Raw genomic sequence first — 5802 nt, 5'->3', positions numbered from 1 at the left:
TTGTAGGCTCTTTGACTTTGTTAACTTCTTCTGTCTGTATGTTTTGGTCTTCTTTGTCACAAAAGAAAGAATGCAAAGTCTGAGACCAAATCTGGGTGCGTTTTCGCTGCCTGGCCATATTCCCAAACAACTAACTTGACCCTTGCGTTTTTCAGTGGGGTATGACTGCTTGTAGACTAAAGAGTTCTATGTTCCACGTTTGTGGGGGAGGTGCCAGCTCTGTCACACCAGCACTACTCCTTCCCCAAGAACTCCCAACCCAGACTGGGCTTAGATCTTCAGCAGGCTATGCATTCCGGCTCTGATCTGCCACTTAATTCCTCCCACCAGGTGGGCCTGGGGCCAGAAGCAGCAGCAGCTGTAGCTGCCCCATCTCTGCTGCCCCACCTCCACTGCCCCCGGGGCTGGAAGCCAAACCTCGAGCTCCTTCCACTACTGCAGCTTTTCCCACTAACCTTCTCTGCTGTCTTTGGTGTTTGTGGGTTGAGAAGACTGGTAACTGCCACAGCTCACTGATTCAGGGTGGTAGGGCACATTCTGCCTGGCTCCTGGTCTGGTTGGTCCATGCCTCTCAGTCTGGGGTCTGCTCCACTCCACTCACAGCTCCCAGCTCCCAGCTCCGTATGGGATAGACCTCACTCAGAGACCATCCAGGCTGTCCTGGGCTGGAGCCTTGCTTCCCTCTGCTGTTTTGTGGGTTCTGCAGTTCTAGAATTGGTTCTGAGCCATTTTTTATAGGTTTTTGGAGGGACTCAGCAGGGTCAGCACTCTGGTCCCTGCTTTCCAGCTGCCATCTTGGCTCCGCCCCCAATGTAATTTTCTTAAAAATGATAGGAAGCATTTATCTAAAACCAAGCAATCGTATGTAAAGAAGATAAGCTAGAAGCATTTCCAGTAAAATCAGGGATGAAACCAGGATGTCCATTTTCAACACTGTTATTCAATATGGTACTAGAAATGTTAGTTTTATCAATAAGGAAAGAAAAAATGAAGGAATTAGAATAGGCAAAAAAGAAACAAAGCCAACACTCTTTGCAGATGACATTATGGTATACATATAAAGTCCTAGAGAAACAACTGAAGAAATATTTGAAATAATTAACAACTTTAGCAAAGTTGCAAGACATGAAATAAACTGACATAAATCATTGGCATTTATACACACACATGCACAAACACACACACACACACACACACGTATATATATATATGTATATATATACATATATATATGTGTATATATATATATATATATATATATATATATATATATATATATATATATAAGAAAGCCCAAAAGTAAAAGATTTTCATTTAAACTTACTATAGACATAACAAAATACTTGGGAATCTACCTGCCAAAACAAAGGAATTATGTGAACACAAATACAAAACGCTTCTCAAATGAATAAAGTCAGATCTAAATAATTGGGAAAATATCAGCTGTTCCTGAGTAGGGCGAGCTAATATAATAAAACTGATAATTCTGCCTAAATTGAATTATGTAATAATCAAATTATGAAAATATTGCATTACACAGCCAGAAAAAGCAATAACAAATTCATTTGGAAGAACAAAAGCTTCAGATTATGGAGGGAATTAATGAAGAGAAATGCATGGGAAGGTGGCCTAGTTTTACCATATCTTAAATTGGATTATAAAACAGCAATCAACAAAACTACTTGATATTGGCTAAGAAAAAAAAAGTGGTGGACCACAGGAGTTAAGTACACAAGACACCGTAGTCAATGACTGTATTAAATTTAAAAAAAACTACTTGAAATAATTAAAACAAAAATAAAAAAACAATTTTAGCAAAGATAGAAGATGTAAAATAAAGCTACATTAATCATGAGCATTTCTATATCTATTCCATATCTATATTTCTAAATCTTACACAGGCAAAGAGCAGGGGATTAAAAGAGAAATTTCAGTTAAAGTAACAATCGACAATATGAAATGATGGGAACCTACTTCATAAGACAAAACTCAGGAATGATATGAACACAATTAAAAAACTATTTCCTTCGAGTCAAGCACCCTTGGAAGACCGATATATAATTGAATTTCCTTTTTCTTCCGCTAAAAGATTGTATTCTGTGTGGCTGTGTAGGCTGTCCTTAGTGGAAATCTTAGCTCTTTTGCCATCTGGAATATCATATTCCAAGTCTTCAAATCCTGTGAAACAGAAGCTGCTACATTTCTGTTCTGACTGTGGAAACACTGCACTTCAATTGTTTATTCCTGGTGACCTTCAATATTCTTGAACACATTCTAAAACCACGTTCTAAGACTTGGGTTCAGAATTTGATATATGAGGTGGAAATTGTATTTGTTGGCCCTCTGCATAAATCAGGCACTTTGAGAGGGGGAGCTGCTATTGGAATTTACTAAAGAGGACTGCACCTCAACTTGCTACATCCCCTCACAAGGCTGTTATAGGAAAGGAATGGAAGTGTCTTACCTTGTGGGAGACTTGAATCCGAGGTGAAAAGTGAAACACATAAACACTGGAAGTTAGACAGCCTTGGGGTCGATGCTAAAATAAAAGGCAATCTTAACCTTAGCTTGCAGAACTGCAATGGAAAAGAGCCACTTGGTAACCAGGAGGGCTCATTCTATTAGTCATATCCTCATGGATTCTCCATTCATCCTGTTCTTGGCCAAGAGCTTCTAAGTGAAGTTGAGATAAGGATAGGAGGAGAAAGGACCCTGGGACAGAATGCAAGTTGTCCCTTGGAAAGCTTCCTCATTTGATGTTCTCATTAGTACTCTAAGGTTGGAGCTGGTTATCAGCACATGAGTCGGTTGTTGGCAAAGAAAACTTCAAACGACTGCATTGAATTGTACTGAGATCAATTGTTCAAGAAGAGTTAACAGTGAAAGGGATCTCTACAAGTAACCTGAACCAGAAAAGGAGATCTGATAGAAGTACCCACTCTGAGAAGCTGCCAGAGAGGTGCAGTGACTTGTGCCCAGCCTCACAGAGCTGCTAAGTTGGATGTGGGGTGAGATTTGAAGTCAGGACTTGACGACCTCAAGTCCAATGCCCCACACAACTAGCCCTCTCAAACTTTCCTTCTGATTCTTCTTGGTTTCCACTGCACCCATCCTAGGCTCTCCATTCCTTCCTTGGAACACTTTTGCTTGACAAGGCTCATCAGCTCTGCCACATCTTTGTAGCTCCCACCTCTCTTTATCTCCTCCCACCTTTTTTCCTATCCCACAGTCTCCATAACCATTGATTCCAGGCCCCTTGTAATCAAACTATGTGTGTGGATTGGCCTGCTCAGATAGGTGTGTCAGTGCCTGCATAAACATGCACACAAAAACACACAGAGAAAGACAGAGTGAGTGAGAGAGAGAGAGAGAGAGAGAGAAAGAGTCAGAGTCACATTCTACTACACCTATGTATCTGCTAGGATATTTGTAAATCATTTGAAAGCATAGCACTCACAAGTCAAAGTGCTAAATGTCAGACAACTGGGAAGGCTTTTCCTTGATTCACTATCTGGTCCCTGACCAGAAGAGCTCTATTAATGATCTATGGCTATATCAGAACAAATAGGGTCACGTAGGCTATGAATCACCTGAACGGACTCCAGCGTGTACATGGCCAGGATGCTGCAGGGCTTCCTCCAGGCCTCTTGGTTGGCCCCAATGTGGTTCTTCTTCAGCTTCATCTCTGGAACCTTTGTTGTCTCCTCTGGCTGAGCTGGACACCCTGAGGGCTTCTTCCCTGCACAGGGCTTTCCTGGCATCTGCAGTACTTTGTCCAATTTGGGAAAGTTGGCATTCTCAGGGGCCTGCAGGAACTTGGGCTGATCCACCTCTCTCAAGGGAGAAATGAGAGGGGGAGGTGCAAGGCTGACAGTGCTCTTTCCAAGTCCTCTGCTGGGGCTTCAAAACATTCCCGGATCTTGGGACTTGCCTTGGCAGCTACCACAGGGATGGCCATATTCTCATTCCTCTTACCTAGACTATGAATCACCTAAACAGACTACAGCCTGTGTATACCCAGGATGCTGAGGGGCTTCCTCCAGACCTCTTGGCTGGCCCCAGGATGGTTCTTCTTTAGCTTCTTCTCCTCCACTTTAGATGCACTCATTGAAGGCTTCTTCCCTCTCCCATTCTTTTCCTGTATGTTTAGCACTTTGTCCATTTTGATACCCCTGTCCTCTGGAGCTCTGAGGCCTTTTGCCTGGTCCACCTCCCTTGAGGGAGTAAAGACAAGGGAAATGTGGAAGTCTTCTCCTACTTGCTTCATGTCGGTAAGATTGAGAAGGAGTCTCCTCCCATTTTCTAGGTCCTCTTCATCACCTAGACTTAGGCTATTCTTTGCCCAATGGTATTCTCTTGGACTCAAGCTTTCTTTCAGAGCATCGGGGCAGAGTAGGACAGTGCAGCCCCAAAGCTGGTTCATTGTGGAGATTTCCCATGGAAGCAGTGGGGGATGCTGGAGATCCAAGACGTTCAGTGTCTGGGAGGACTCAGCCTTCATCTCCTCCACTTTCCATTTCTCCTTCTCAAGACATGCCACAGTCTTCTCCTTTCTGTGCTCCATGTTTGGGGCAGGAGGCAATGAACTTTGGTTGCCCCAATTCTGGGCTGGGGCAGCCAGTGAGCTGACCCCAACAATGTCGGCTGATGGGATGCCCTCAGGGTTGTGCAGCTTGCTTCTGGAGCCCCCCCAGGACTTGGATAATTCCAGGGTTTGTGGCAAAGAGAATGATGACTGAAGCCCCATGGGAGTTTCCGTCACTGCAAGGCTATCAAAAAGCATATCGTATCTGTGCCAGTAATTCTGCAAAAGCAATACCAGACCCTCTCTCCAATGGCAGACAGACTAGTGAGCTTGACCTCTCCCCCTCCCCTTATATGGAACCACGAGGCCAAGGGGTGGAGCCCAGATGGTCACCATTTCTGCCCAATAACATCGACACCTGCAGGCCTCAGGACCATGAAGCTGTAACCCGTGAACCATGGCCATTGCTTTGGGAGTTGGTGGGGGGGATATCATCTTTAAGCCTGTCATTAACCCTAGTGAACAAAAATAAAGCAAACCAACTGTGTGAGAGAGAGAGAGAGAGAGAGAGAGAGAGAGAGAGAGAGAGAGAGAGCAGTTGTTGCAACAATCTGGCTAGCAGCTGCTGTGGGGGTGAAAGACAAGCAGTAGGGCTCTGAGCTACAGCTGTGCCCGGAGTTTCCCCATCAGCATGCCACCAAGAGTGAGAGCCCTCCAGCTTACAAACTGAATTTTGAGACATTTTTAAACTCTGGTAACTATGAATCGAGATTTGAATCAGACAAGGTCTCTCTGTTGATCTTTGTAATTTGTATGGATTTGTTCTGAAGTTCTGGGTGCTGCCTTTGTCCATTGAACTAAGTGAATGATATTTGTATACTGGATTATAGTAAGATTGTTAACCCATTAACGTTGCTTTCCTTAGTAAAGCATATCAAAAAAACCTGGGTTTTTTCGGTGTTCTGTGTAGTGGTTGTCATTGGTTTTACACCCCCACAGCAGCTGCTAGCCGGATTGTTGAAACAAATGGCATAGTAGGCAGGATCTGCATTTTAAAAGGAAAGTATGGCATTTTGGGGTACTGGGGTGGCTGAATGTTTCCCAGTTTGGGGATTGCTCTTTCTGTTACACCTAAACCGAAGCCCACCATTTGAGATGACATTTAATCCCCTTTGAGCCTGTCATTAATCCCCTTTATACTCTTGTCTTTGTCTCTGCCCTATACCCTGAAATGGCTTGAAACAGCTTAAGGCATAATTCTGAGTGTTGCCCAAGGC

The sequence above is a fragment of the Trichosurus vulpecula genome, chromosome 3 (assembly GCF_011100635.1).
Source record: "Trichosurus vulpecula isolate mTriVul1 chromosome 3, mTriVul1.pri, whole genome shotgun sequence".
In the NCBI taxonomy this organism is placed as follows: Eukaryota; Metazoa; Chordata; class Mammalia; order Diprotodontia; family Phalangeridae; genus Trichosurus; species Trichosurus vulpecula.
The sequence above is the reverse complement of the archived record's forward strand: the minus strand, read 5'-3'. Positions refer to the sequence as shown.